Source organism: Diceros bicornis, chromosome 15, assembly GCF_020826845.1.
Source record: "Diceros bicornis minor isolate mBicDic1 chromosome 15, mDicBic1.mat.cur, whole genome shotgun sequence".
Lineage (NCBI taxonomy): Eukaryota > Metazoa > Chordata > Mammalia > Perissodactyla > Rhinocerotidae > Diceros > Diceros bicornis.
Window position 1 is genome coordinate 7,577,251 of NC_080754.1, and position 10,692 is coordinate 7,587,942.

General features: G+C 34.6%; 1 long non-coding RNA gene across 1 annotated transcript; it reads left to right on the forward strand.

Moving 5' to 3' along the window:
- Positions 1–1,359: 1,359 nt before the first annotated feature.
- Positions 1,360–8,336, forward strand: LOC131414515 (uncharacterized). The gene is made up of 3 exons (XR_009222188.1): positions 1,360–1,408; positions 6,395–6,542; positions 8,033–8,336. It is a non-coding gene; the product is annotated as an uncharacterized LOC131414515 (long non-coding RNA).
- Positions 8,337–10,692: the final 2,356 nt, after the last annotated feature.

The following is a 10,692-nucleotide window of genomic DNA, read 5'->3' on the forward strand; positions in this document are numbered from 1 at the left end:
CTGTAGGTGATGATCATGTTCTCTGACTTAATGCAGCTTAGAATTAAGAAAATCACTAAAATATCTCTATGGATACTTTTTAAGGTATATAAACATGGAAACATGTAAACCAACAAAATTACTTCAAAATAACTCTCAGAATATACTAAATAATACCATGAAAACAATGAAATACTTAGTATTTAATGGTAATACAATATACATCAAAATTTCAGAGATCAAGCTTAAGCGATAGTTGTAAGGAAGTTTTCCGCTCTACATGATTGTAATAGAAAAGATAAAAGAAATAAAACTAAGGGCTGAACATTCAAACATAGAGATTAGAAAACTGAAAAAATTAAAAGAAACAGCATTGGAGATATAGTAAAGATAAGAGTGTAAATTCCTGCAATTAAAAAAAATGCTATAATAGAAAATTACCAAAGTTCTTCAAAAACTAGTAAGACAAACTTCTAGCACATTTGATTAATAAAATCAAAGAGTACAAATAAGAAATACAAAAGTAAAAGATCAAACTGTAGCTGAACACAGATTTTACAGAAGAAAAGAATACTTGAAAAGAATAAACAAGCCAATATAAAAAATTGATGTGAAAGGGGAAATTTCATAGAGAATTATACCTAAAAATTGACCCTAAAGCACATACTCAATGATTTGTGGAAAGAAATTTGTAGATTAAGTGGGAGAAAGAAACTGCTGTTTTTCCATTGATGATTTAACTGTACATACAGAAAATGGAAAATATGAAATTGCTCTTATTTAACCACCTTTCATTTACAAAAGAATGAAAATGGACAAATTTATGTAATTGAACTTAATATGAGAAAATCCACACACAAAAACTATTAAAAGTTGTAAAGGCATCATGAGTCGACAGCCGGAGAACCAAGGACCATCGGATGTGGAATCAGAGCTCTGGGATCAACTTAAAGGGTCTTGGACATTCTCCTTGACATGTTTGACCCAGAGAGACCTGACTTTATGGACATTGTATTGTTTGCTTTGCTAGATCACATAATTAGGGCAAAGGAAAGTGCCTGACCGCAAAAGAAGACAACACCCAGCTGACCACAAAAGAAGATTTTGCAGAAAAAAATTTCACACTGCTGCGTGGACCCCTCCCCTACTCCTTCTTCTCCCTCCCTGCCTAAAAGCTTCTGTACTCAATAAAATCCCGAGCATGCCAAGGCTCGGGGAGGCAGACCCCTGGAGCTGACCTTGAGTGATGCAACTGCTCCTGGGTCCTCCAGTCTGGAGTTGACCTTGAGTGACGCAGCTGCTCCTCGGAACCATCTATCTGCTCCTCGGTCCTCCGGCGCTGCCTCCCCCTGCCGAAGCCGCTGACTGGGCTGCACCACACTACCTGAGTCCGGACTCGCATTTCCCGCTCTTCTCTGAATCTCCACCGGTAAGCTCCCCCTGGCTTGATAGGTAGATCCCCTCGCGGCCCGCCAGGTGCCAATCGAGTCCCTGCCTCTGCCCCGGGCTCCCGAGGTCGCCCTGGGTGCCCAGAGGAGGAAACTTATCAAAAAGTAAAATTTAGCTGTGACTGGAAATAAATTTTGTTTCTATGTACCAGTTATACAAGATAGAAAAAAATACATTTTGAAAATGCTGAAAAGCAAAAACTCTGAGCTGCCAATAAATTAAAATGGGAAAATATTGTATATAACTATTAATAAAATAATTATGACTTTATTTAAAGACATACAAGAATTCCTAAATAAAGGAAAATTTATAATCTATACTAAAGAAGATTAAATATTAAAGAGACACTTGTGGACCTCAAATTAATCTTTGAATTTGGTTAAATCCAATGAAAATTCAATGTATTTCTTCAAAGAAATTGACAATCTGATCATTAAATTTTTGTGGAACAGAAAGGAAAAAAGTTAGTTAAAAAGGCTTGCTATAACAATAATGTCATTTAAACAATAGATTATTCATATATTAAAAAGTAATATTGAATCTCTATTTTACACCATGTATGAAATTGGTTTTAGGTGAATAAAAACACATATATTAAAAGCAAACATTTAAAACATTTGGGAGAACATAAAATAGTCTGCAGTACAGGGAAATTTCTTAAAGTAGACACAAAATTTACAAAATAAGATTGAAAGATGCAATTACAGTAAAATAAAAATATTCTGTACCATAAAAATACATCATAAAATTTGGTAAAAGAAGACATAGATGGGAGAAAGTGTTTAGAACTTTACCCCTGACAATAATATTACCATCCAGAATATATGAAGATCATCTAGAAACTCAAATACTAAAAGATTAACAGTCCAATAGAAAAAAAATAAAAACATAGGTAAATGCCATGAACCAGTGACCAATAAACACTTGAGAAATGTTTGGTTTTCCAGAGCAATGAAAATTAAATGCTATACCATTTTAAAGTCATCTACTGACAAAACAATTAAGTCAACTAATACCAAGCAATGTAATACCAGGTTGGTGATTTGATGGGGAAGGAAGCTTTCATATACTTCCATGGTACTGCTGTCTCGCCACGTTGGGAATCCTTCAGCAGTATCAATCAGCTCTGAAGATACACTCACCCTAGTCAGAGATTTCCATTATCAGGTATATGCTCTAGGAACTCACATGCACGTGTGCTCATGCAGATATGCACAACTCAGTTTACCAAAATACTATTCATAAAAGTAAAAAGCCATTGAAAAAATCTTAAATGCTCATGAACAAATGGAATTCTCTATAGCAGTTAAAAATGAATGATCTATCAACATGCATGTAGCTCATTAACATAATATTGTGATTTTTTAAAGGAAGCTATGTAACAATACATTTGACATGATTGTATTTAAACAAGATATTAAACATGCAACATGCTGTGTATTGATTACTGATGCAAGCTATAACAATATGTGTGGGAATTATAAACATTAAATTTAAGAGACTGTTTCTATCTGGAATGAATTAAGGAATGTTGGATTGAGGATGAATATATATGCAAATTTCATTCAACATTTAATGTTTTATTTTCAAAATAATTTGAATTAAACACAGTAAGTGGTAAATGATTTAGCTGACTGTTGTGTGCATAGACAGTCATTATATTATTCTCTATTTTCTCTATTCTTGAACTATTTTGTTAATAAGATATTTTAAATGACGTCTCACTTTCTTAGACATAAAATTATCTTGATCCTTAACATAAATTCTCTTTCTCAAAACTCTTCTAGCCACTGAATCATTCTGAATGAAAGTGCTAGCAAAAGCGTGCTCCCTCTGTGCAAAAAAGACACACACACACCCACAGAGTCCATTACTTATAAACCAACATACTTACCCTGAAGCCTAAGATATCTGTTGGAATTATTTGGATGAAGAACCAAGGCAACAACACTGATAATGATGAATGCAACTGTATGTGATTGAACGAACACCATTATTTTGACTCACAAAAGATAAAACTTTCCTCTCAGCACCATCATTCAGTACTAAGAATTCAGTAGTAAAATATCTTTCATGAATGATCAGATAATTATCAATTAATCTTTATTTAGATCTGCTTTCAGAGTTTAACATTATAACTTTTATTTTTCCCTAAGCATTGCTTCTAAGAAAGTACATAATACAAACAAAAAATACCACCAACTATTTATTCATGTTTTTTCAATCCTGGCACCCAAGGCCTCCACAATGTGGTCCAACTCGCCTCTGTGAGACCTATTCCACTGCTCAGCTATGTGGTCCTGGAACCCTGAGGACCTGGCCTCAAATCATCAGTCTGTTACACTAGAACCTTGTGGCCTAAAGAAGTCACTTATCTCTCTGGGCTTCAGTTGTTCTCATCTCTGTACTATGCATCTTGGAAGTTTGTGAGGATTAACTGAAATGACATACTTGAAAATACCAGATAGTGCTTATTCCACAAATAGTGTGTCAATCAAGGCTTAATCAAGAAAACAGAAACCACTTCAAGTAATTACAGTAAAGGAAATGCAGGGCTGACAGTGAGGGAGGAGCTGAGATACCATGGAGAAAGAGTAGAAACCCAGAAATTCTCGAAAGAGGGGAGTCAATGGCATAGCCAGGGTGGGGGACAGAAGGAGGAAGAGATGTTACTAGATCACAAGGGCTGAAGTCTCCCAGGAAAGGCTGGAGCCAATGCGGGTGGCCCATCTAGAAGCACAGAGGAGATGCAACCAGTGCTAGAGATGACAGTTGAGGCCCAGAGAGTCCTGGAGAAATACTCTGGTTTCTCTCTCCCTCCCTCCTTTCGTTCTCCAAAAGTGTCACATATTTTCAAAACTAGCAGGAAGCCAGATGACACAGTGGCCTTAGAAATGGGGCTGTCAGGGATCAGTGTCGTCTCCTGCCACCATTCACCTTGGAAAAGGACAAGGGCAAGAAACAGACATGAAGGCAGTGATGCTAAAATTCACACAGTGTTATGGATTTCGGTTTAACACTGTGAAGAATTAAAAGCCAAACAACAGACTTAAGCAAATGGAAAAAGATTGCCCCTATCCTGTATTCTGAACTCCTTGAAAATAAACAGAAAACAAACACCATAATAGAAAAAAGGAAAAAAAACTCATAAGAGAAATTCACAGAAAATGACATAAAATGTCCATATAGATGAACAGAAGTTAAATATCCTTAATATCAAGCACGTGACTATTCAGAATGACAGTCTTATAAACATGTTGCTGAACAATGTACTGTTATTACCTTCCAAAGTGGGGATGTAAATAGAAAATAATCTGTACATAAAATATTTGAATATTTTTTCCACAAGTGATTTTAATTAATGTAGAAAATTGAAAATACCATAAGAATAAAAATGAAAGTAAAATCTTTCTGTAATGTTATTATCCAGCTAGCTAATTAGTATATTTTCTTCAATATATGATATATAGATGCAGACGTGGTAAGCATATATAAATATTCATATATCTGTTGATGATGTCTTGGCTCATCTTTTTTCCATTTATGTGAGAAATTTTAGTAACTTTCAACATGCTTCAAGGACATGATTTGCAATGACTGTATGCTATTCCATTTTATGCTTGCACTGAAAATTATGTATCCACTTCTACAGTTATACCTTTAAGCTTTTTCCACTCTATAATTAGTATAAACAATATTGTTATAAAATAATTATGCCGTATGTTTAAAATGCCATTAAAACATTTCTTTTCAGGTAAGTAAAAGTAAGAAATAATAGTTTCTTAACTATTTCTTAAATATTCATTCTTGTAAAGTCCGAAAGAAAATTGCACTCTTAGATGTATTGAGCAAATGATGACATGGTACTTTGGATGACAATTTTGCAATGTATTTCAAAAATCTTAAAATAATCTAACACTTTGATGTGGCAAGTTATTTCTAACTATTTTTCTAAGGAAATTTATGATATAAGGGTTCAAATTACAACACACAAGTTTGTTTATTGAAGTATCATTTATAATATGGAAACATAAGAAGTACATGATGTTTATTAGAATAGAATTAGAAAAATAAATTATTATATCCATAAATTAGACTTTAGGTTTATTTAAAATGCTGACACAAATTTGAGGGCCAGCCTGGTGGCATAGTGGTTAAGTTTGCGCACTCCACTTCTGCGGCCCAGGGTTCAGGGGTTTGGATCCTGGGCACGGACATGCACACTGCCTATCAAGCCATGCTATGGCAGGCGTCCTATATATAAAAGTAGAGGAACATGGGCACGGATGTTTGCCCAGGGCTAATCTTCCTTGGCAAAAAATAAATAAATAAATAAAATGATGACACAAATTTGTATTTATTGAATTGAAAAAGCAAACAAGGAAAGTATAAAACCATATATGGAATATGAACTAAAAAACATGTATGTGAATGTGCATTTACGTGTTTGTGTATATACGTGTGTTGAACTGGGTAATATTCTCCTGTCTCCTGTTGTCCTCTACTAAACAGGTTATTTACTTATAACTTGCACTTCCTTATGGCCTTGGGAAACTTTAGAACTTTCCCCTACTTGATGTATACAATCATATAATTAAGTCTATCTGATGAGGATGGAAGACTCATACTGTATTCTAAGAGCTAAAATGCAAGTAATTCCCAAATCATGGAATGCTTATGAATAAGTGTGAAAGATGACTAAATACCAAGAAATTAAAAAAATACCTCAGAATTTTATCTATTGATTTGAGGCAGATTTTTTTATTCCTCCTCCTGCCAGCTCACCCTTTACCTTCCCACCATTCAGTGATTTTTGAAGGCAGCTAAAGTTGTAAGAATATTGTGAAAATGAAAGAAAGCTTTCTGAAATGTATGTATATCATCAAGAAAAATACAAACCTACAAACCTTTGATCCAGGTTTAAGTTATTTCGCTGCTTGCCTCCCATATGGTTTCTTTGTTTCAGGAGAAAATGACAGGATATTCCAAGTTTGGACCTCCACATTCGTCTTCTTCATTCTTGCCAACCCTCGTCCTACCGAGAACAAAGTACAGGCCAAGCAGGATGTGCTCCCAAATGCTGCGAGTTGTGATCCACGGGAATAGGCTCAAAGGTCGCCTTCCTTTCCTCTGTATACCTTTGTACATTTGGTGATTCTTAATTTTTATTTTTTACAAAAACAACAAGGTTGATGATCAAATGAAGAATATCAAATCTATTTTTTATTATGAAAAAGTAGTAGATATGGCTTTCCTTTGTTTCCACCACTTTTCAATCCTGTCTGCTATTTCTTTCCTGAATCTATTTTCACGATTTCATTTATTCATTCTTCCTAGAATGACTTCTGCTTTCTCAGGCCTCAACAGGGTCTGTCCACCAGCTTTTCAAATCATTTTCTGAACACTTTAGCTCTTAAGGACCTTTATTATAATTCTTAACGCCAATGACACATCATCATATACTATACTGCATATCACCTTCTGTACGGGTATACACACCCACCTACATACCATTCCTAGCAATGTATAAGCAAGTCAAATGTGGAACAGGGAATCAGCAGTCAAGTGCCAACATGATGCCTTAGCTCAGTTGAAGCATTAAAGTCCAAAAACGTCTGCACGTGAAAGGCATTTTACATATGTGTAGTACCTGGAAGTGTAGGTTGCAGGAGAATTCAATCTGAGAAATAAGAAGTTTGCTTTTATATTCATGTCCTCTCTAATGTCTATTAAATTAATTCACCTACAAAATCGTAAATAATTTACTCTTGATTGTCAGTATTAAGTGACAAGAGGAAATGGCTGTAAGGTAGTTATGAATTGCAGATACGTGTGTGACGTTTTCCCCAGGATTCACATGGCATGTTGGTAATTTCATTAAAAGTAAAGCTTTCACAGCGGATATACCACTCACGACAATTTAAATATGCTCTTATCCTTCAGGGACTGATTTGCAACTGTGTCCTTTTTTTTCCCTCCCAAATACAATCAACTGAAAATAGAAACTGGAGAGAAAGTACCGTGGATTCAAGTACATGTCAAATCTACAAGTTCTGTATAAAAAATAATGAACACAATGCAAGGCACTTTAAATCCTATTTCCTCCCGAAAGAGAGTATAATCAGAATGTAATGAGCATTGAAATTAATAAATTAAAAATAAATGTCCATAAGAGAAAAAAATGTATTTCAATCAGACTGTAATTATGTTTTCAACATTGTAAATTAATTCCCCAAATGAATATCTTTCAATGCGCCAAATTTATTATCCATTCTCATCTTTTTATGTAAAGCTCAGTGTTTCTAACTTGACTAAACCATCACAATAGTAAAAAATAAAACAAGAGGTGTTTATCAATGCACCTTTGACATTCTATCATCTCAATTCTCTTGCTGATTTTAAATGTTTCTAATGGTGACACAGAAACAAATGCAACCACCTGTAGTTTTGTCACCAGAAATGGACCCTAACCCGATTCTCTTGTCCTGCCTAAACTGTAACTTCTGTGTTTGACCTAATTCTCTTGTCCTCTTGAAAGGTGCAGGTGTTCCTTTATCTAACACCTTGGGGCTCTGAGCTTATGTGGTGTTCGGCTATGTTCCAGGAAGAAGCTCTAAGTGACAACCACCCTGGACCCAGCCACTGTGAACTGGACCAGACTCCCCCAGACCACATCCACAAGACTGACATCTGCACAGAGAGGCAGAGAGTTGTACTAAAGTAACCTGCCCTCATTAACATTGTAAATTCCCCTCCTCTGGGTGAGCTGAAGCAGCCATTTCCAGGTCATACGATGTATGTAGGAGCATGATTTCAAACCACGCATTTGCAAGCTTATGCCCATCTCTACATGCCACGATGAAACTTGCCCTTTGAATACTCATTCCCTACACCAAATAAAGATACCCATTTCCCTGTGCTCCGGCGATTGAGGGGGAGGCCATAGCTTTATGAAATTATTCCCTATGGTCTCCATTTTTCTGTGCTGCATGCCACAAATAAAAATTCTACTTTGTGAAACAACTACTTCTGGTGTAGTTTGATTTAACTCCCAAGAAGGGTCCCATGTTTGGTCCAGTAACAGTTTTACATGGACAATGTGTAAGGACATTAATATCAACTCATTGTAAAATGAATAAGGATGAGAAATAAGGTGAACACCTATTAAGTCATTAAAGAAATTAAAATGCTCATTTTTCTTTTAGAAGACAATTTAGTAGAGTGGTGATTTGGGTGGGTCTGAAGACAGATTTCACGTCCTGCTTTGACTTGTCAATTTGTGTCATACCATGATCATGGGCAAGCTGCTTCCTTCACTGTTCAGTTTCCTCATCCAAAAAAGCCAGAGAAAAAAATTTTACATTGTAGGGTCATCATGAGAAATAAATTAGATAATTTTTTATAGCTTTTCCTTATTGTCTGCCACACAGTAAGCACTATAAATCTTCACTATTTTTAGTGTTTAACTGAGTCACTATATTAGTTCTTTATACAGTATCTCTTTTCTTCTGTTTGGTTACCCTGTGATTGGATGACACGACAACAATTAGTCATCTCGGACAGCAAGGTTGTGCGTGCCTGTAAGAAATATTTCAGTATGCTTTAGATAATGTCAGCTACTCAGTGATTCTAAAACAATGGAGAAAAGGTGTAAGGAGTCCAAGTTCTGGAAAAGATCACGGAATGAATCTTAGATAGGGAAGTGTACTAATACAGTAAGTTTAATCTGCTTTATTGAAAGAAAGGAAAGATGATAAAATATTAGAATCCAGTTTGGGTTCAAAAATGACATACATTTTGGTCAACAACTGACGGTATATACAATGGTGGTCCCATAAGATTAGTACTGTATAGCCTGGGTGTGTAGTGGGCTCTACCATCTAGGTTTGTGTAAGTATACTCTATGATGTTTGCACAACAAAATCACCTAAAATGACACATTTCTCAGAGTGGATCCCCATCGTTAAGCAACACGTGATTATAAGGAAAAGCGTGAGTTTGAAACAACCAATGGTATCTGGATAAGAGAAAACATGCTTCAGAAAACAACCATAATTCAATAATTATAAATCTACAGCAGTGATGAGAGTTGATCAGTTACACTCAGTAAGTTTTAAATATTGTTTCCCTGTACTACTTCTACATGAAAGGATGAAGTATGCTCCCGTAGAGCTTGCTTGATTTATTGGGAAAAATAATATGTATTTTGAAAAATGAACTCTGTGAGCGTTGACGAAAAAGACTAAGCGAGCACAGAAGGAGTGGTTACAGTCTGCTGTGTAAATAATGCATTAGAAATCTGTTCCCATTCAAAAACACAAGTAAAATTTTTCTAATGGTACCCAAAAGGTTAATTCTTAAAATCTTTTTCCAGTTAGGAATGTCACCATCCTTTTCTCTTTCAAATATAATTAAATTAATTATTTTGAATTTAAAGGACACCCAATTTTTAACTAATGGTATTTTAAAATGGATGTTTCCTGATAAACATTGTGTTGATAAACTTTCAGTTCATATACTATGTTATAGAATTCAGCAGTTTAGAGATTTGGGTTTAAATATTAAGCTAAGAAACTGGGTTCACAAAATATCCCATAAATGAACCTATAAACCATTCAAATTTGCATGAATAAGGAAGTTAATATGAATTAATAAAATAATTTCGTATTAGGACAATTGTGAAATTAAAAGTGTAAAACACATTTAATTCATACAGTAATTTAGCCAAAGGTAAATTCAACTTTCCTCTACAGTTTTGGAAACATGTCTTAATTAATAGATAAAAGTAATTTGCAAATGGCGTACAACAATTTGGATAGGTCAAATTTAAGAGGTTAGTATACTTTTTTCTCCTAACATATTATAATTCTCATAACTTGCTTAGTCTTTCCTTCAATTTGCAAGAGCTGAGTTCAGTCCTATCATATTATAGTATACAATAATAATAATTTAATCAGAAAACTCAAATTATAATGCATGATTCATGCCATAAGATTTTAAAGTACTGCCAATCATCATTCGTTATCCAATATTATTTCATTCTGCAATGGAAGTTTATCAATTCAGTATCCTTTTTCCATTTTATGAGTCCATTTTTTCTCTTACCTCAAATGGAAGTACTGTAATCCTGACTTCTTGAAGTTTTGAAAGTCTGTCAAAATTTGATTTCTTTATACTTCTCTACCACCTAAATGATAAAAAGTTCCAATTTCAATTTAGAAAAAATCATTCTTATTTTATTTCTTCTAATATTTTAATGGTGCC